Genomic DNA, 22,840 nt, shown 5'->3' on the forward strand with positions numbered 1-22,840 from the left:
TTGATAATACAAATTTACCAAATCACAGACTGACTCCAGATTGTTTTGTGCTTCAAGGGTGTTTATTTAAGTGCTCAAAAATGGAGGGGGGTTGTAATATGGTGATGGGGGATGGTGGTAGAATGTCCATGGCAGAGTCCAGTCTATTCGTCTCACAGGTGCTTTGCCCATATGGGCATAGGAAGTGGAGCTGGGGCAGTTCCAATGTGGACAGGGTAACAAAGTGGGAAAGTGGGAGGACAATCAGGGTGGTCTAATTTCCTGGCGGGGTCTTGCCATCTTGCTCTATCCTGTTCCTGGATCTCAGGGACCGCTTTCGGGGTGCTTGTCCGTCTGCAGGGGGTGGGGTGCTGGTGTGGTGGTCCTGTGGCGGGGCGTCCTGTCCACTAGCGCCGGCGGAGGTGGTGGGCAGTTCATCGTCCATGCTAGTGTCAGGGGCCCCTTGGAGTGCCACGTTGTCCCTCATGGTCTTTTGTATGTCCTTCAGCACCCCTATGATGGTGCCCAGGGAGGAGCTGATGGTTCTGAGCTCCTCCCTGAACCCCAAATACTGCTCCTCCTGCAGGCGCTAGGTCTCCTGAAACTTGGCCAGGACCGTCGCCATCGTCTCCTGGGAGTGGTGGTATGCTCCCATGATGGAGGAGAGGGCCTTGTGGAGAGTGGGTTCCCTTGGCCTGTCCGCCCCCTGTCGCACAGCAGCCCTCCCAGTTCCCCTGTGTTCCTGTGCCTCCGTCCCCTGGACCGTGTGCCCACTACCACTTCCCCCAGGTCCCTGTTGTTGTTGTGGTGGTGGGTTATCCTGGGTTCCCTGTAGTGGTCGACACACCGCTGATTGACGTGTCCTGGGGACGGAGGTATGGCCCGCTGGGTGGGTGCTGTGCTGGTGTTACCAGAGGGTGGAAGGTCAGTGTTGGGCTGTGCCTCTGTGAGGGGAACCGACTGTCCCGAGGCCCACGATGGTCCGGGCTGGTCATCTGGATCCAGTTGGCCACAGCTGCTGTCGTCACTGTGGGCCTCTTCTGTGGGTGGAGTGGAGATGTCTGGACCCTCCTGTGTGGTGACGTTCCGTAGTGGTCTTGCAGGGGTATAAGAGCATGATTATTGCATGTGTGTGTGTCATGGTGTGCAATGGGTGGGTGTGCGTGTACTCCAGTACAAGCATTCCTGTGTGGGGGTTTGTGTGATGATGGTTAGGAGGTTGTTATGGGTAAGTGCAGTGAGCATGCTTTAGTGAGGGGTGACCATGCTTAGTTGTGTCATGCAGGGCTGGGTGTTGGGATGGGTGGTTTGTGTTATTAGTACATTAGTGAGGAGTTGGAGTGATAGGGGAGGGGATGAGGGTGGGGGTGTGTGATAGCATGCATGTAGGGTGAGGGATATGATAGTTAAGATTTGACTTACCAGTGTCCATTCCTCCACCGACTCCTCCGAGGCCCTCCGGATGCATGATGGTCAAGACTTGCTCCTCCCATGTTGTTAGTTGTGGGGGAGGATGTGGGGTCTGCCGCCAGTCCGCTGTACTGTGATGTTGTGTCTGGAGACCACAGAACGCACCTTCCCCCGTAGGTCGTTCCACCTCTTCCTGATGTCTTCCCGATTTCTTGGATGCTGTCCCACAGCGTTGACCCTGTCCACGATTCTGCGCCATAGCTCCATCTTCCTGGCTATGGAGGTGTGCTGCACCTGTGAGCCAAATAGCTGTGGCTCTACCCAGAGGATTTCCTCCACCATGACCCTGAGCTCCTCCTCGGAAAACCTGGGGTGTCTTTGGCGTGACATGGGGTGGTGTGGGTGATGTATGGGGTGGTTTATGTGTTGATGTGTGTGGTGATGTGTAGTGGTGTGTGGTGTTTTGTGCGTGGAATGTTGTATGGGTGATGGTGTTGTGTGCCCCTGTGTGGTGGGGTTCTCAATTGCTGTGCTCTCTGTCTCGGCTTCCTCAAAATTTCTGGTTCTAGGGGTTTGTGGGTGATGTGGGTGTGTTTTTTATATTGTGTTGGGTGTGTGGGAGTGGTGTTTGTATGTGTCTCAGGTGTGTGTATTTCGAATTGTCCAATGTGGCGGTGTTTTGGAGATGTGTGTGTATTTTGAGCGCGGCGGTGTGTACCGCCAATGGAATACCGCGGTTGAAAGACTGCCGCGTGGATTCGTGGGTCGTGATAGCATGGGTGTGTTTCTGTTGGCGTGACGGTGGAGGATTTGTTTTCGCCAGTTTAACACTGACCTTTGGTGTGGCGGACTTGTGTGGGTGTCTGAATTTCAGAGGATTCCGAGATGTGGGTCATAATAGCTGTGGCGGAATTCCACGGCCGCGGCGGTGTATTGGCGGTCTTCTGCACGGCGGTAAGCGGGTTTTACCGACAATGTTGTAATGACCCCCATTTTCTTTTATAATGTGTTCCATGATGCTGTTGACAGAAACACTGAGCATCTGCATCAGTTGGTGCACCCAGTCAAATTAGATATTTTAAATCAAGAAGAACTGTCATTCCCACTTGCTTAGCTGGTATCAGTTTAACAGGCAATACGGCTCTTCTTCTAAGTTACTAATAATTATGCATAGTAGATAATATACAATAGAAATAGATAATTTCTGGGAAGCCACCTAGTGGCATGTTGTCACAAAAACTTTAGCTTGGATTGACAAATGTATGATGGATTCTACAAGGATTATTTTTTACATGTCACTCAAATCGCATTTGTACATGTGCGATACACCTACCACAACAAGGAATAGATTTACAAGAAAGTGGCCTATAGGTCCTGATGCGCCACTTATCTTGCGTCCCCCAACTGGTATTAAACAAGCCCATGGTTGCTCCATATTTATAATACGGTGCACCATGGCGGTTGTTAGCACAACAGCATCAACATTTTTGATGTTATTGTGGCACTTTGCTGCACTAGGGTCATAAATATTGACCCTAGTGCAGCAAAGCACAGGGAGGCCCCTAGGCTAATATGGGTGCGTCATTTTAACTCCTGCCTTGAGCAGGCATTGAAATTGATGGAAAAAATGGTGCAGTGAAATCTTGTAAATTTCACTGAGCTATTTTTTGGGCCACCCTGCGAGGGAACGCCCCCCTTACATACATTATGCCTTTTGCAGGCCTAATGTGGCACAAGGGGTTACAAAGTGATGTGGGGGAATGGTCTACTAAGCGCATCCTGAGCATAAAAACAAATGATGCTAAGGCAATGCTAAGAGGTGCCAGGGGCTCGAAAATCTGCCCATGAGTTTCCATATGACTAATACCCATGAGATTAAGTGCAATAAAGACTGCAGGCTGGCCTTCACCATCCTTATGTAGCTGTAGCAGAACTGTGTCTGTGCACCGCTTTAAATCATTTGTCTGTTATCTTGCTATAGTCAGGTCCCTGCAACACCCTATCAAGGGTGCACAGTTCTTCCATACCATTACAGAAGGCTACAGCATGTCTTTGAGTGAGGCTTAGGAGGGCCTTCATTTAGTTCTGGTCCTTGGATGCCCAACTATGATCATCTGGTTCTTTGATTGAATAGACTGTATGTGTACTCCCATAACTTTGTGTCCAAGGTACACTGGAGATCCATGTACTATCTGGCACCTACTGACCTTGACAGTCAGGCTTTCTCTCTGCAGGTCTTGAAGCACTACTCTGTATACTTCACATGGTCCTCAAGGTTGAGCTTTAGATGGCAAGACTAGTGACACTGTAGTTCTCCAGCACAGTTAGGACCCAATTGGCATGCCACTAGACAGTGTTCTTTAATCTAAAGTTCATAAACGTGAACAGGGTAGATAATGCTTGCGGAGACTCTCATAAATCTGCTAAACAAGACTTTTCCTAAACAGGTAATCTCATTAAAACCTTAAGAAATCACAGGGCTCAACTGAACCTCACTCATTCTTACCCACACAGCTTGCAATGATAGTAAAAGATAGGGAACTGATTAGCATGGATTACTCTATTTAACTATTGTAATAGCCATCTAGAAGCATGCTTTTAAATTACCAGGAAATGCTTTGTATAAAAAGGCAGCTTCAAATACAAATATATAGCAAACATTGACAGTTTTTGCATACTGAATTATGAACAGGTTTATAACTATGATGTAGATTTGACTACTAAAACAAAAAGCGATGGAAGTTACATAAGGCTAGATCCATCCAAAAGGACAGTGTTTCTGGGTAAGCAACTGAACTGCACTGTTCTACATGAAAGCCTTAGGATGGTTATCCCCCAACTTTTTGCCTGCCATCATCCCCTATTCTGACACTATTTTTGCTGATTTTAGAACTCTGCGCACTTTACCACTGCTAACCACTGCTAAACTGCATGTGCTCTCTACATTAAACATGGTAAAATTGATTCATCCCCAATTGACATATTTAGTTTACTTGTAAGTCCCTAGTAAAGTGCACTACATGTGCCCAGGGAATGTAAATGAAATGCTACTAGTAAGCCTGCAGCACTGATCGTGTCACCCTCATAAGTAGCCTCTTAACCATGTCTCAGGCCTGCCATTGCAAGGCCTGTGTGTGCAGTTTCACTGCCACTTCGACTTGGAATTTAAAAGTACTTGCCAAGACTTAAACTCCCTGTTTTCTACATATAAGTGACCCCTAAGGTAGGGCTTAGGTAACCAATAGGGGAGGGTGCTTTGTGAGTAAAAGGCAGGACATGTAAGTATGGCCTTCATTACAACCCTGGCAGTCAGTGACAAAATGGCAGTAATACCGCCAACAGGTCGGCGGTAAACAAAATGGAATTATGACCATGGCAGAAACCGCTCAGACAGACAGCCACATTAACACACCGACCGCCACTGCGGAATCAACAAGCACCAGGGCGGTAACCGCCAACAGCCAGGCGGAAGACTATGTACCGCCCACACTATTACGACCGGCCTATCCGCCACCTTTTCCGGAGCGGTACCAACGACATCAAAAGGATGGCGGAAACACTGCACAGAAGTTAAAGGACTCACCTGTGGAGACTCAGGGAACAACCATGACGCCATGGAGCCCGAGATGCACATATTTCTGATGCTCGTCTACCTTCTGCTGCATTATGAACATCAACGCTGGCGAAGATAACCACGGTGAGTACTGCCGCATAGCACACAAGGGAGGGGAAAGGAAAAAGAGAGTGACACACACATGCAACACCCCCACCCCCATCACAATACACACAACCAGATGCACTAACATTACATATTCTCCCCGTACCCTTCAGGAATAATGCAAGGACAAAATTATTTGAAGAAAGTGAGTGAAATACAATAAAATAACATGAATAAGTGTATCAAAATACAAACGTATATACAAATATCCAAATGTAGGGACACTGCCCAGTCCTCAATGTCCGTGGGCCACAGGGCCACAACACATAGGGCAAGGCCCCACCTCACTCCTGCAACAACACAGAGAGAACACTGCAGGGGCATCAGGTCAAAAATACACAGGCACCTCAAGGGACAGGGAATAGGGGGGCACCTCAGCCAGAAGATGGTACAACACCACTGGTCCTGGAGGGGACTACATGCCCTGTGCGCTGTCCTGGGGAGTGCAAGACCACAGTCTCTCAAGTGGGTGGTTTGCCCACTGCTTGGTCCTGGGGAGTGCAAGGCCACAATCCCTCAAGTGGCTGATTTGCCCACTGCCTGGTCCTGGGGATTGCAAGGCCACAGTCTCTCAAGTGGCTGGGTTTGCCCACTGCCTGGTCCTGGGGAGTGCAAGGCCACAGTCTCTCAAGTGGGTGGTTTCTCCACTGCCTGGTCCTGGGAAGTGCAAAACCACAGTCTCTCCAGTGGCTGGTTTGCCCACTGCCTGGTCCTGTGGAGTGCAATGCCACAGTCTCTCAAGTGGCTGGTTTGCCCACTGTTTGGTCCTGGGAAGTGCAAGGCCACAGTATCTCATGTGGGTGGTTTGCCTACTGCTTGGTCCTGGGGAGTGCAAGGCCACAGTCTCTCAAGTGGGTGGTTTGCCCACTGCCTGGTCCTGGGGAGTGCAAGGCCACAGTCTCTCACGTGGGTGATTTGCCCACTGCCTGGTCATGGGGAGTGCAGGGCCACAGTCTCTCAAGTGGGTGGTTTGCCCACTGCTTGGTCCTGGGGAGTGCAAGGCCACAGTCTCTCAAGTTGGGGGATTGCTAACTGCCTTGTCCCGGATAGTGCAAGGCCACAGTCTCTCAAGTGGGTGGTTTGCCCACTGCTTGGTCCTGGGAAGTGCAAGGCCACAGTCTCTCAAGTGGGTGGTTTGCCCACTGCTTGGTCCTGGGGAGTGCAAAGCCACAGTCTCTCAAGTGGGTGGTTTGCCCACTGCCTGGTCATGGGTAGTGCAAGGCCACAGTCTCTCAAGTGGATGGTTTGCCCACTGCCTGGTCTTGGGGAGTGCAAGGCCACAGTCTCTCAAGTGTGTGGTTTGCCCACTGCTAGGTCCTGGGGAATGGAAGGCCGCAGTCTCTCAAGTGCGTGGTTTGCCCACTACCTGGTTGTGGGGAGTGCAAGGCTACAGTTTCTCAAGTGGGTGGTTTGCCCACTGGCTGGTCCTTGGGAGTGCAAGGCCACAGTCTCTCAAGTGGCTGGTTGGCCTACTGCTTGGTCCTTAGGAGAGCAAGGCCACAGACTCTCAAGTGGGTGGCTGGCCCACTGCTTGGTCCTGGGGAGTGCAAGGCCACAGTCTCTCAAGTGGGTGGTTTGCCCACTGCCTGGTCCTGTGGAGTGCAAGGCCACAGTCTCTCAAGTGGGTGGTTTGCCCACTGCTTGGTCCTGCGGAGTGCAATGCCACAGTCTCTCAAGTGGGTGCTTTGCCTACTGCCTGGTCCTGGGGAGTGCCATGCCACAGTCTCTCTAGTGGATGGCTTCTCCACTGGTTCTGGTGTGGGCATTGTGCCCAGTGTGCTTCATCCTGGGAAGGATGGGTTGAGTGGATGGCTTCTCCACTGGTTCCGGAGGGGGCATTGTGCCCTGTGATGCAGATCATGGGGAGTGCAAGGTCATAGTCTCTCACCTAGGTGTCAGACCCACAGGATTTGCAGGGGCCAAGACGCACAACAGCCTGTGGACGCAGGACTACACACTGTCCGCCCGCTGTGATGGCTTCTAAGTGGTGGCAGTGGCGGTGCTGGTGGCGGTGCTGGCAGTGGTGGGGGGAGGCTCCAGCCCATCCCCTGCAGCCTCGGACGGCTGCCCACTGGGGCTGCTGCTGCTGCTGGCAGTGGTGCTGGTGGCGGTGCTGGCGGTGGTGCTGGTTGTTGGGCTGGCAGTGGTAGGCTCCAGCTCTTCCCTTGCAGGCTTGGACGGCTGAACCACCATAGTTGGTGGTGAGGGCTCCGAATGAGTCCCAGCACCAGTCCTCCTGTCCTTCCTGCCTGCTGGTGCAGGCCCCTTGCCCTTCCTGTCAGCAGCCGTAATGTGGGTGTGTGTTTTATAGTGATGTTGGTGTGTGGGTATGGTGTGTGTATCGGTGTCAGGTGTATGTTATTCAAATTGTCCAATGTAGTGTTGTTTTGTATGTGTGTGTGTATTTTGAGCGCAGTGGTATGTACCGCCAATGGTTTAGCACCATTGAATGTCTGCCACAGTGATTCGTGGGTCATAATGCTGTGGGCATAATTCTGTTGGTGTAACGATGTGGGTTTTACTACCACCAGTTTATCCCAGACCTCTGGGCTGGCAGAAATGTGTGTGTGGCTGTATAGTGACGGATTGCTATGTGTGTGTCATAATATGGGTAGCGGTAATCTGCTGCGGCGGTGGTATGTTGGCGGCAGTCAGCATGGCGGTAAGCAGTACTTACCGCCAATGTCATAATGAGGGCCTATGTGTTTTATATGTACTGGTAGTGAAAAACTCCTAAATTCTTTTTCCATTGCTGTGAGGCCTGCTCCTTTGATAGACTAGCATTAGGACTGCCCTCTTATAATTTTTGAGTAGTAGATTCTGATCTGAAAGGGGTGACAAGGTCAGATGTAGTATGGCCAGAATGGTAATAGAAAATCCTGCTTATTGGTGAGATTGGATTTTATATTACTATTTTAGAAATTACACTTTTAGAAAGTGAGCATTTCTCTGCACTCAAAACCAACTGTGCCTTACAGCCTGTCTCCAATCAACGTCTGGTCTGTGCTGGTTGAGAGCTCCCTTGTGCATTTCACCCAAACAAACACAAACAGAGGACACTCATCTGCATTCATCTGCATATTGAATGGGCCTTCCTGGGCTGAAAGGGTGGAGGGCCTGACACTTACATTTCAAAGGCCAGTGGCCTGCTCTCACACAATAGACTGATCACCCCCCACTTGGACCCTTGCAGACAGGACTGGACTGAAAGAGGAACTTGTGCACTTCAAAACCACTCTTTGAAGTCCCCCCACCTCAAAGGCATTTTGGGGCACATAAACTGGGTCTCTGACCCCACCAACTCAGACACTTCTGGACCTACACCTGCATCCTGTCAAGAGGAACTGCTTAGCTGCCCAAAGGGCTGATCTGGACTGCTTTGCGAGAAGGACTGCTGCCCTGCTCTTGCCCTGCTGCCCTGCTGGCCTCTGTCTTTGCTGAGAAGGACTCTCCCTTCGCCAAAAGTGCTCTCCAAGGGCTTGGATTGAGTTTGCCTCCTGTTTTCTGAAGTCTCAGGGCCAAAAAGACTTCATCTCTTCAGAAAACTCCTTGTGTGTCGAAAATTGATGAACTGCCTGCCCGCATTGCGACTGAGAAATCACTGCACTGCTGACCGGAATGAAGCAGCCCCAACTTCCCGACTGGAAATTTGATGCAGTGCCTGCCTTTTGATTGCAAATTCAGACCATCACCTACCGGATCAATGCAGCACCTGTGCCTTCTTCCAGCATGTCAAGGATTTTCCGTGCATCGTCCTTGAGTGTCAAAATATCCCTGCACCGCAGTGAGGAATCGAGACTGCGTGCAGAAAAAAAAAAGACGCAAACACCTTGCAGCGTGGTAAGAAATGACGAATTGTCTGTGTTGCGCCGGGTAGTTCGACACAACACCTTATTTCTCCATACATCTGCTCCTCTGCGGCCTCCGTGCGTTGTTATTTTTGACGCATACGAGGTACTGTGTGTCACAAAGAGACAACAGTTTATTTCTAGGGATTAAGACTCTTCTAAACCTTTTAAAACTGATATTTCAACTTGTGTTCAATGGATCTCTGCTGTTTTGACCTTTATTTATTAAGATAAATACTATCTATTTTTCTAAACTTGTATGGTGTATTTTTGTGGTGTTTTCACTGTGTTACTGTATGATTTATTGCACAAATAGTTTACACATTGCCTTTTAAGTTAAGCCTCACTGTTCAGTGCCGAGCTACCAGAGGCTTGGCACAGGATAATTTGGATTGTGCATTACTTACCCTGACTAGGATTGCGGTCCCTACTTGAACAAGGGTGTACACCTCTGCCAACTAGATACCCCATTTCTAACAAGCACCTTAAGGAATGCATAGTTTAGCCATAATGACTGTCAGAAGCAGTACAAGTGGCAGAGAAAGTAGTTGGTCCTTTAGTTTCTAAAACCACATGGCAAGGTTGCTACTTTATATTTTAGCTTTTAGCAAAAATTGGTGGCATATATGAATTCCTTGCTCTCCCACTCAAAGGCCCAAATATGTGTTCTTTGCTGCTCTTTGAAGACACATATATCTAACTACCTATGAGATCGTCCTGATTGGCTTCCTGACAAAAACTAAAATATCTGATTTAACAGAATTTACCCCAAGTTTATTTGCTACAATATATTGATGGAATCTTGCAAACATTATTTGAAGGGATGGAATGCAACAATTTAATGTATAGGTATATTTCAGTACCCCTAAATGCATGTGTCCTAATTTGCAGAGACAGCTCTGGCACTTGGAGATAGTTAACAGAGCAGCAGTGTAAGGTCTGAGGAGCAATTGTACAAGAATGCACCTCTGCCTCAAAAACCTATTGGTATACATGTTATAGATTCTGTTAGAAACTGGGTTTCTGATTGCAGAGGTGTGCACTCTGTCCATGCAGGAACCACAATCCTAGTCAGGGTAAGTCACAAACATAACCTAAATTACTCTGTTCTCACCCCCTAGTTTCTTGGCATGGAGCATTCAAGCTTAACTTGAGAGATAAAGTACTACGGCCCACATTTAAACTTTTTTTAGTGCCGCATTTGCACCGTTTTTTTACGCAAAAGCGGAGCACACTTACAAAATACAATTGTATTTTGTAAGTGTGCGCCACTTTTGCGTCAAAAAATGACGCAAATGCGGCGCTAAAAAGTAGGAAAAATAGAGTTTAATATAATGAACAGAACACGACCAAAACAACATAAAACCAACAAGTAGAAATTGAGATATTAATTGTTAAAGAATAAGCTGAATTGTACAGCTTAAAAGCATGAATCGCCAACCACGCTATCTCATCACTTTTGACCGGGTCAAATCTGAAAAATCAGGCTGACCACGATGGAGAGCGGGTCTAATACAAAGACCAGCCTTGGTCCGCGGAAAAGTACTTTTGTTGCGTCAAAGTCAAGTTAAAATGCGAGGAGCAGGGGAGGACATGCGTTGTCATTGATACTTCAGATGCAGGCGATGTGTCGATTTGGAGCAGCACAAGTTGAAGATTCGCAAGAACTGGTGATGTTACAAAACACCGTTGGCAATGTGATGTCCCCGATCATCCCAGCTGCAGCAATGCATTGGCATTGATAGAGATGTGACACTTCCGAGTGGCACAGCAGCGATGTGTGGATTATTGACTGAAGCAGCACTTTCTACCCACTTCGAAGAGCCCAGGATGGGATTGGTGCCACTTAACAGGGCAAGACTCATAGATGGCAGAGTCCAGGTGCTGTAGGTGATGACCTGGACGTCTTTTGTGTCCCTGGGTCTTCAGAAGAACAAGAGACAAGCCAGCAAGCCCTTGAAGTCACACTGGTTCTGGGTTCAAGTGATGTGGGTCCAGTCCTTCTCACCCGGGCAAGAAGGACAGCAGGCAAAAGGTCCACACAGGTAGAAAGCAGTTCTTCTACAGCAGCAGCCTAGCAGAGTAGCAGGCCTTGTAGAAGCACAGCAGTCCTTCTTCCTAGCATGGTATCCAAAGGTCCAGAGGTGTACTGAGTTGGTAGGGTCAGAAGTCCGGTTCTTATACCCAGTGGTGACTTTGAAGTGGGGTAGATTTAAAAAATTGGGCACAGATGTCCTCCCTGTCTGCCCTGGCTCCAGACTTACTACATGGGGTTAAGCAGTCCTTTGTGTGGGAACAGAACACTGCATATCCAGGTGTAAATGTGGGGCTGTGCCCAGCTCCCCCCTCCCATCCTGCTCAGGATGGCCTACCAGGATGCTGATAGCCCATAAGTCACACCTAAACTCTGACAAAGCCCAGCTATCATCCCATCCCACGTGTGTATTGGAGACAGATGGCAGGCACACAGGGATGAGAGCAGAAACCTGCCAAAATTTGAATTTACCTTTAAAGAGTATTTATCATTACACTTCCATTGGTATTAAACATGGCAGATGTACCCCTTCCCAATCAGGAATTAGAGCCAATTAGATATAATACAAAACCATCAATGTTATCCTATAGAGAGGGGTAGGCCTCACTGTAGTGAAAAACTAATTTTGGAGTTTTTCACTTCTAGGACATGTAAAACTTAAAAGTATATGTCCTGCCTTTTAATTACATAGCACCCTGCCCCATGGGCTACCACAGGCCTTCCTTAGGGTTGACTAATATGTATCAAAGGGGGAGTTTAAGGCTTGGCAGGGGATTTTAGATGCCATGTCGACATGACAGAGTAACACTGTATTCAGGCTGGAATGGCAGGGCCGATACAGGTTTTAAAGTACTACTTTAGTGGGTGGCACAAGCAGTGCTGCAGGCCCACTAGTAGCATTTAATTTACAGACTCTGGGCACATGTAGTGCACTTTACTAGGAACATATAAGTAAATTAAATATGCCAATTAAGTATATACCAATGAAACCATGTTGACGGGAGAGAGCACTAGGACTTTAGCACTGGCCAGCATTGGTCAAGTGCACAGAGTCCTAAGTCCAACAAAAACAAATTCAGCGAAATTGGAAGCAAACAGGCAAAATGTTTGGGAAAGGCCATGCTAAGGCTGCTAGGTCTACCACATACATATAGGAGACTGTTATCCTTATATAATGTTTTCCTTTTTTTCTTATTACAGACATGCTCTGATGTCCCTCTGTGCCCGTATTAAGAAACAAATGCACACAATGGATTATAGTAAGTTATAACACATGCCCTATGATGTCAAAGTGTTTAAGGGGCAAAGAGGTCTTCCCACAGCAGGAAAGAAGCTAATGAGTCTGAGCCCATATACCATCTGTGTGCGAGTTGCAGTTTGTAAAATGAACCATCCTTTCACAGAGACAGTTCTTCGGGGTCTGTGTTCTAAGCTCCCTCATTATCTGTAGGAAGGCATGTCAGAGTTCTTCTAGGCAGCCTGTGGGAAGGAACAGCTTAGGTCTGTCCAAGAAATACATAAATTTTTTGAAGGACAGAACAGCATGAGCTCCTCTACCCATCACTTGTGACAGAAATGGGTTTTGTTTCTTGGACTGACAAAAGTTGCTGATTCCTGGAAACTTCTTAAGTAGAGCTGCCAAGAGGCCTTGCCCCATTGGTGACACCTTAAGTAACTCCTGCCTTTTTAGCTGGCTACAGGTTGCTTTCTGAGACATGGAGTTGTGATCCAAGTTGTAAATACCAATAAAAACGTTTTATGGGCTTAAAATGCAGGCTCAGCAGAAGAAGTTACACATATCACAGGGCCACTTGTCATCTATGTAATGTATTTTGAGACAGAGGGAGCGTGTCCACATGTTATGAGAGATAGAGTGCCCTCTTTCTGTACATTTTGAAGGACATTGCAAAGAGTTCTGTGACCAATAAAGGCACTTGGCCTGCACCTTGTGCTTCTATATGGCCACAGAACCTCCCAGTAACTTGCATATACAGATGGGGCTACTTTATTACATCTGTACACATGGACAGGAGGGGTGGGTACAGGGCATATCGCAGCCTGTCCCATTGCAAAGTGATTGAGTGAGGTTCTGACTGCTCCTCCTAACTATTAGGGATGAGCCATGTGTCACACAGTGGAGGAGATCTTGTTTGTGTTGACATGTCATGTTTTGTACTGATGTGCCTTGCCTACTTGACCAGGAACCCCAAAAAAATGGGTGGAATCCTCACACCACTTGCTCTGAAAAGACCACATATGGCTGTGTACAGTTATCAATCATTACTGACTGTTGTAGTGTGTGTAATTTCCATGCAACAGACCACTACTCCTCAGTTTTCCAGACAACAGGTAAATTGGTGATGGATCACTGTCCTCAGCCATGTGTCTATGTAACTGTGTATGTTGGCATCTGCCATCCAGAAGCTTGTTTTCTCAGTGTATGATAGTTGCTGGTGCCTCACTGCAGTCTGTAATGTGAAGGTGTCCAACATACATGTAACAGGGCTTACAGTGCTCTTTGTGCAGCTATAGATCACTCCTTTCCCTTGGTAAGTGGGGAATGTCAATTAACATGAATTATGTGCCATCACTGTTGCCAACATTCCTTATGCTTACAGCACATGTCCCTTTCACTGTGGGAAACATTTGTAAGCTGCAGTTTCATGCATCGTCTACCTATGTTGATGGGATGATGTCTGTATTCCCTCACCTATCTGTCCATGGTAAACTGTTTGTGGAATAGTACATTTACAATGGGGGTATATTTCATTTGTGCCACATACAGGAGTGTGTCACCATTGTTTATTGTCTGACACATTCCCTCATGCATCATAGCATGTCATTTGGCATGTACTCTTGCAGTAGCAATAAGGGACATGACAGGTAGGCCTAGAGCTCAGAGCCACAATGTGAATGTATTTTAGCTTGATGTGGTGTCATGTCGAAAAGGCACTGCACATGTGTAAAGGGTCAGGTATGTGCCCTGGCTGTTGGCATGCATCATGTAGTGAATTGCAGTTATGTTGTAGGCGCATGTGTTGAGTACAGGCATACATCTACAGACAGGCATGGGCATGATGGGGGTAGTGATGTAACTTCCCATTGAACAACATGTTGTGTCTCTCCAACATGAAAGGACTGATGGTTTCTACTGATGCACTGAGGGTATGTCATTGTAAGGGGTGGCAGACATTAGTGGTGATTGCCCTGGTTCTTGCTGATTCATTGTGTTGTGTTTTTGGGGACATCTTTCCCTGACATATTGGACACGATGTCTACAGTGTTCATTTCCATGCCACATGTGTGGCCTATCTGTATGACATTGATACTACCTCCTTGACTCTATTGGGACAAAAATCACTTTGTGAAGTGTAAATTGTTGATATCTTCCCAGTGTGACATGGGTATTTCCATGTCACCTTCTCCAAGCTACTGTACTTTTGCCATCAACATGGATGAATTTTGAAACATCAATTCTTTTTTTAGGGTCATAATGTATGTGACAAATGGATGTGTGCATGCCCTTGTGTGGGATCTTTGGTAATGGACTTTGCATTGGCCTACATTTGTATGCCAACAGGTAACTGAGGTCTGCTCCAACTGGGCAACTGTTGACAGTTTAGATGGCATGTATACATATGGTATGGCCCATGTATGGGGTACTTAGGTGGAGTTTTTTGCTGGAGCCTACTTGACATCATGATCATTTTTGCTAATCAGAACTGCTGTTCAAGTGTGTTCATGGACATTTGATGAGCCTATTCCTCTTTGTCTCTGCAGCATCAGCACAGGCAAGTGAAGGAGATGGGGCAGAGCCAAGTGGGGAAGCATCTGACCATGGGACCTTGGGTCAAGACACAACTGACACAGAGGGACCCAGTGGCCTGGAGGGTGAAGGCAGTTCCACGGGGGAGACCAGAACATCCTCCTCCTCATCATCATTGGATTCCTTCTCCAGTGGCCACACCTTAGTTGTGGCGCACCCATCGGGGAATCCCCTAGTACCACCCTTGTCTGCCACCCCTGTTCTATCACCACCGTCCCTGTTGCTTCCCACCCAGTTGTGTCGTGCCCACTCATCCAATAGGGTGGACATCTCCTTTGCCCCAGGCACCTCCACCCCAGCACCTGCTGCCCTCGGTGAGGAGGCTATTGACCTCCTGAGAAGTATCTCTGTGGGTCAGACAGCCATTGTGAATGCCATCCAGTGTTTGGCGACACAACTCCAGCAAACCAATGCATTCCTGGAAGGCATTCGTGGTGCACTATCTGGCCTACAGAGATCTTTCAGACTCTGGCCTCCTCACTGATGGCAGCCAGTCATCCCCCACCTTCCATCCCCCCTCCATCTCCCTCTTCCCACTCCAAAGACCCCCACATCCTACCTACCCAAAGCACACAGACCAATCTGCAGACATCCACCTCAACAGCCAAGAGGAGCGCGCACAAACACAAACAGTACAAAACACACTGACATTCACACAAACAACATCCAGCCACAGCGACAGTCACAACTTCCCTTGACACCACCACCAGCATCACATACACCACATCCTGCATACCCAAGAGGCACCACACCAACAGTCAGTGACACATTGACCACAACCATCAAACCTGCAGACACCACCCCAGCATACCCGCAGACACGCACCACAAACATCACACTTGCAGATACCACAACTACAGACACATAGACATCTACCCTATCCATCATACCTGCAGTCACCACCCCAAATGCCCCGCAACTACCCATCACTGCATCACCCTGCACCTCCACCACCCAGCCCCACAGGTCACACAAACACTCACACTTACCCGCCCATTAGACACCCACAAAACACAAGCATAGCTCCATAAGCATGCACCCACAGCATCCACACCTACACATCATACAAACACTCCCTCAACCTCCAAATCCTTACCCCCTTCTGCTGGCCCTCCCTGTGTCCTTGTTGAACCTTGACATTTGTCCTGTTCCCTCCACTCCCTACACCAAACCCAAAGGGCCCCCACCCACCTCCCAGGACATACCTTCCATCTTGAAGGCATCGCCTGCCCCCCTGCAAGCACCCATACCTGTCTCCCCAAGAAGAAGACTACCCCTCCCAAGAAGAAGACCACCCCTCCCAAGCCCAAAACCCCCTCCCAAATCTGACTGCCACAAACCTGAGGTGCCAGCCCCTTTGATGCCCCTTCCTGTGGAGGTTCCATGGCAGTTGGGAATCAAATTAGGCAAAACACTGTGCTACTTTGTGGTACATCTCTATGGACTAGCCAATGGCCTTTGGAAATTTAACATTTCCTGTTGACTAAATCCAACCAGTTTGTTTCCATGTGTATACATTTGTCCTGCAATTCCTTTTCTACCTAACTGTTGGATCTGATTGACTTGTGTTTTGTGCCTACATTTATGTGTATTAGTGCCTGCTTGCAGCTCCATTTGCTGTTGTTTGCAGTGTGTGGCTTCATGGACAGTGCTTGTGTCCCCCAAGACGAGGGTATATGTTGAGTGTATGTATATGTGTGTGTAAATGCAATGGTAGTGTAATGGCATTGTGTGGTGTTTTTGTATTTGACTGTGCATGTGTCAATATAGGTGTGTGTCCCTTGCAGCTAGTTCCTGTAGGGGTATGTTCCATGCAGTTGGAGTTGCATGTGCTTGTTGATTTGCATTTCCACAATGTGGAGATGGGCATGAGATCTGTATCTTGTACTGCTTGTCCTTGAGACACATGTAGGGCCATGTCCAGTACAAATTATGTTTTATGGGCAGTTGCAAGGTGATATGTGTCCCATGTAGTCTCCTTCCCTGAGGGTTCCTGGTGCCCGCATCCAAATTGTGCAAGAATTATGTGTATAGTACTCTTTGTTTATTTGCGTATTGTGCATGCCATTGTGTTTCCATTGAGCTGTGATGTGTGTGATGTGTGTGTCATTGCAGGGCTGTTTAATGGTGGTGTTGTTTGTGTTCTATGACACATTGATACATATTTGTGTTGTATATGACAACAGTCCCTGACCTGTGTGGAGTGTGAGTGTGTGATTTGTTTTTGTATATGTGCTGTTTGTTTGTTGTTGGTGATGTGTGGATGAATTTTGTGTACCCTTCAATGTCCCTGTGGAAGAGTGGTGGGGCCATGTGATTTTGTGTAGTGTTTTGGTACAGTGTGAGTGAGCTGCTCAAAGGGGGCGAATTGTGGCTGTGAATGTGCCCGTCTTGATGTATGTTTCAGACTGTGTACAGGTTGTGCCGAGCACTTGGTGCTCATGTCGTGACCCCCTTTGATGTTGAAGACGGTGCTGTGATCTGTTGTTAAGTGTTCTGATATGGGTAGGCATGTGTACTTACAGCTGGTTGCTTCCACGGTGACATTGGTTTCATGCACTTTCGAGGATCATCAGAAGCGGCAGGACATGTGCGATGGGCTCGATGGTGGCATTGGACGAGTGAGGCTGCTTGCAGGTGTGTGATTCCCTTTATACAGTCCATTCCTGCTTTCTGAGACATAGTGGTTGGGCCACCACAGTCACATTGGTGGTGTGCAACCTCATAATTAGTCCACCAGAAGCACAGGCTCCGCCGGCCTGCTGGTGCAGCCTTGTCATTATGGCAGTCTGTGCTGCTGCAGCGGTCTTGGCTCCAGAGGCCAGTGTGACTCGTAATACCGCGATCTGACAATGAACCTGATGGTGGGCAGACCGCCACCATGGTGGTTGAGGGACCGCCAAACTCATAATGAGGCCCTTGCTCTTTAAGATATGCAACTTCTTGCCGCTTACAAGTTGCAATGGTTAGTTTGTATTCTATACTTTTTAGTCATCTACCTCTAGCTGAGGTGTCTGAATGACCTTCAGAAAGTACATTTAATTTGAAATTGCATGGCTAAACGGATTGTTTTTATCTACCCTAGGAAAAATGTAAAATGACGGACATTGAGGATACCAACGAGAATGACACAAATGTGTAAACCAATACAGCCTTGTGATAAACAGAATAGTGGGAATGACACATTGATATGTCTGGAACTCTTTTGAATTCAGGCATGCAATGAATTAAGGTAAATGCCCCGCAGTCAGACTTTTTGTTGAACAGGAATTGAGCTGTCAGCTATACCACAGCCTTTTTGAGGCTGTGACCTTTATTCTTGTCAGGGTATACTCTGCAATGGGATGGAGCTTAATTGTATTGTACGCATTGACTACACAGTAGAACAGTGTTTCTTAACCTTTTGACTGCTGTGGACCACCTCCAAATCACTAATGGGGGCCAGGTCACACAGCCAAAGTAATTTCTATGATAATTCAGAAACAACCTTACATCAAACAAGTTCACAAATTATGAACTATTTTATTTTACTCCAAAAAACAAAATATGCAAAATTCGAAATTTTAATGAGAGGTTGGAGTTTTCAAAAATGTACTTTCACTTCTAAAAGATAAATCAACATGCTAGACTCCAAAGTAACACTTTTTTTCTATTGCTGCTTATGTATGCACTCTTTTGTCAGTGCATACCACTGTTTCAATTGAGGACACCAATCGTCCATACTAGATTCTGCTCACTGTATTTGCACTGCACCAACAAATCTAGATAAGGATTCCAACTTACATTTTAGCCTCCAATTTCAAATTCCTTCATATTTACAGAGTGGGTCACAAATTTGAATTTAAAAGTTTGCTTTTCTATTTATGTATAACTTATTGATCTGCTAATATTATTTATTTCCTAAACAGTTACAGACCCCCTGACCCACGGGGGTCTGTGGACCCCAGGTTTAGAGTTGCTGCAGAAGACTAAAATACGGATACACTGCTCTGAAGATCTATCTTTAAATGATCATTAATATGGCTCCAGCAGTAGAAGAAATTTTAGATGGGAACACATTGATATCCTTATCTTGTTTCCAAAACTGTTTGATCAACTTGTTCAATTGCTGGAGACTTTTCTGATATCACCCAGATAGATAATTCTAGTTTCCTGCCATGTGAAAACTACAGAAGTTGTTAAGTACTTTTTAGCTAAATAATTCCATTAAACATAAGAGAAGTACTAAGGATCATACTTAGGGTATTGGATTCACCAACAAACTACTGTCTATATTCCCTCCAACATAAATCCTTAGACCACAACTTTTAGGTCTTCCCATTTTCAGTAGCTATTATCACAGGAACCGATCTCTTTCTCAACACTTCTCTGGATATTGTATCAGTGAGGTCCTCTGGTACTGATCTCAATGTTGTAAGTCTAGTATGCTCATGTGGTGTTCATATTTTAAGTGTAAGTGTGATGGTCTGGCAATGTCTTGCCTTGGCAAAGAATTTCTGTCACATATTGTACCAAATAATTTTTTAGCAAGACATAGTCCAATCTGTAGTATATACATATGTATATCATGAATGAACATTAGCATAGGAACTCTTGTTTATCGCTTCTCCTTTTGATCCAAATATCAATCATGCCCAGGTAGCGCACAACCCTCTTCTGTGTTTCTGTTAACTGTTTCTACACCTTGGATTGGATGGGTTCCTGTCTGCCACAACATTTAATATACAATAACATGACATGCCTATATCACAACAACATGTGCTGTACACAAGAAGTGCAGGGTCTGGTACAAGGTCTGACCTTCCCAATTTAGGTAATCCATCTTGATTGCACCAATATCTATCCTATTGATGGATCTCAGTGCATAATGTTCCTTTCCTCAATACCATATTTAGCATATTGTTATGTAGAAGGCATCCGTGGAGCCATCATATCCCCATACCCTAGGAGTAAGATGTGTGTGTCAAATGGTAGAATTGTCCTTTTTTTTTGTTGTCCAAATTCTCACAATTCTCTTGTGTTAGGACTGTCTCTGGGAGACACAGAATATGTGTACTAAGCATCCAAAGACAATGGTTCTTAACCTTTTGACTTCTGTGGATCCCACTAAATAATTACTGAAATCTGGGGACCCCCACAGAATATTTACTGAAAATAGTGTACTTGGGCCTAAGCAATTTGTACGATAGGAACCTCAATACAATTCACAAAACTGCAGAAACAAGAGTACATCAAACAAACAAATGATTAAGACCCTCATTATGAAATTGGTGGTAAATTCCACTTACCGCCACGCTGACTGCCGCCTACATACCGCCGCCACGGTGGATACCCGTTCACCATATTGTGACACCCAGACACCAATCTGTCACTATTCAGCCACACACACAAATCCGCCACACAAAAGGTCAGTGATAAACTGGCAGTATCAAAACATTTGATAACACTGTTACTCCAGCAGAATTACGTCCACCACATTATGACCCACAAATCACCACGGTGGACATTCAATGGTGGTACACCATTGCCGGTGCTTACCGCCACGCTCAAAATACACAAACACATACAATACAACACCACATTGGACAATTCAAACAACACACACCTGACACCTATACGCACACCACACCCACACTACTATAAAACACACACCTACAGTACCCACAACCCTTTACAAATACAAATCATTGGCACAAGACAGACACCACAACCACAGACAAAACCAGAGCCACACACCACCATCACCTATACACCACCCACGCACCCCACATCACACACCCCAACACATCATCCTACACACCCTCACCCACAGAACTCACACAACACTCATGGCACCACAAAGACACCCCAGATTCTCAGAGGAGGAGCTAAGGGTTATGGTGGAGGAAATCATCAGGGTAGAACACAGCTATTTGGAGCACAGGTGCAGCAGATATCTATTGCAAGGAAGATGGAGCTATGGCTGAGGATCGTTGACTGGGCAACGCAGTTGTACAGCATCCCAGAACAATGGACGACATTAGGAAGAGGTGGAATGACCTACGGTGGAATGTTCGTCCCATTACAGCAAGACATCAACTCACTGTAAAGAGGACTGGCGGTGAACTCTCATCTCCTCCCCCACAACTAACAACATGGGAGGAGCAAGTCTTGGCAATACTGCATCCTGAGGACCTGGCCAGAGTAGCAGGTGGACTGGACTCTGGTAAGTCAACTCACCCCCACCTGCATGCAATTACATACCCCCACACACACCCTCACTCCCAACACTCCACCACCCCCAACACACCCGACCATCACATCTCACTTATCCCATTGCCAATCCCTGCATGCCATACCAGTGCATAAACACCACTCACAGACCTATATGGACACCTCTCACTAAAGCATGCACACTAGAGAGAATAAGCTAGCCCACCACATACCAACATACACAAGTGAAAGCTGTCAGGGCAAATACAACCAAACAGGGCAACCCACTGATGCACAATATGTCACACACAGAACCAATAACACTTCATTACATCCCCACATGCATCCCAGCCAATGTCAGCGGAGAAGAGGTACCAGCACAACCCAGTCCCGCCACGGAAGAGGCCCACAGTGATGACAGAAACTCAGGTCACCTGGATCTGGATGATCAACCTGGCCCATCAGGGATCTCTGCACAGTCGGTTACCCAGGCACAGTCACACACCACCACAGAGCCTCTCCCATCAGGAAACACCACCACAGCACCCACCCAGCGTACCCATACCTCTGTCCCAGGGACCTGGGGTCAGTGTCAGTGGGCACATGGTTCAGGGGACAGAGGCACATGACAACAGGGAAACTGGGAGGAGTGATGCACGCCAAGGGGAGGACAGGCTCAGGGAACCTACTCTCCAGGAGGCACTCACTGAGATCCTGGGAGCATACCAACATTCCCAGGATACGCTGGGCCAGATCCTGGCGAACGTGCAAGCGAACAGGCGGCTGCAGGAGGGGCGGGATCAGGGAGGACTTGCAGGCATTAACGCCACCCTGGTCTCCATTGCAGGGGTGCTGGCAGACAGGGCCAACATCATGAGGGAGGCAGTCTTACATCAGCGGGTCCCTGACACTAGCCAGACATCTGAACTGCACATGCGTTTTATCAGGGCAGACAACACTCTTGTCAGCACTATTGAGAACCTTGGCTGGGACATTCCTGCTGCCAAGCTCACTGTCACTTAGAAAGAAGCAGTTGCCAAGAAATGGAGCACAGATAGGACTTGCACAAGAGGGGGGATCTCAGTGGGGTGGCGGATAGCAGATATCAGGTCAGGCTCCAGTTGGGCACACAGCTCTGTGATTGTGGCCCTGTCAAGTCTATAGGTGAGGATAATGTACCTGACCTCCATTGTTGCCAAGTCCACCAGGGGTCTGTACACCGGGGTATGTCTCCATCTCCTATTCATCCGCAGCAGTAGAAATCTATGGGACAAAAGAGTGAGGAGCCGGTCACAAACTGTACATCGTGGCCACAACAGTACAATGCATGATGTTAAATTTCAATGTATAAGTGGCATTTGTCCTGCATGCCCAATTTTGAACTGTAACACAGTTATTATCCAGGTCCTGCCCCCGCCCCTGAAATGCCATCCACCTTTCCTGTGTGGAGGGACAGGTGGAAGTGAGGTAATTCCGCTGATGTTGTGCGCCATTGCGGTGGGCTGTCGGGAACCACGGTGCAACTTCTCATTGGTTGTTATTGGACCCTATGGGGTACAGTGGCCAATGGTGATATACGCCGGTGGTGACGGCATTCACCGCCGCGGACTTCACTGCCATTTTCTATCAGATCACTCAGTTGCTACCTGACCTTCAACAGGAGAAGACCTACACTGCATGTGCTGCTGTGACCTGTGTCTGGAACCTACCATGGCTTGTGTGACTGGGGAAAGGGCCCCTGCCTTCACCTCAATGAAGTTGGAGCGACTGGTGGATGGGATCCTACCCCAGTACGGACTGCTGTATGGGCCTCCAGACCAATAGGTGAATAC

Source organism: Pleurodeles waltl, chromosome 1_2, assembly GCF_031143425.1.
Source record: "Pleurodeles waltl isolate 20211129_DDA chromosome 1_2, aPleWal1.hap1.20221129, whole genome shotgun sequence".
NCBI classification, from domain to species: domain Eukaryota; kingdom Metazoa; phylum Chordata; class Amphibia; order Caudata; family Salamandridae; genus Pleurodeles; species Pleurodeles waltl.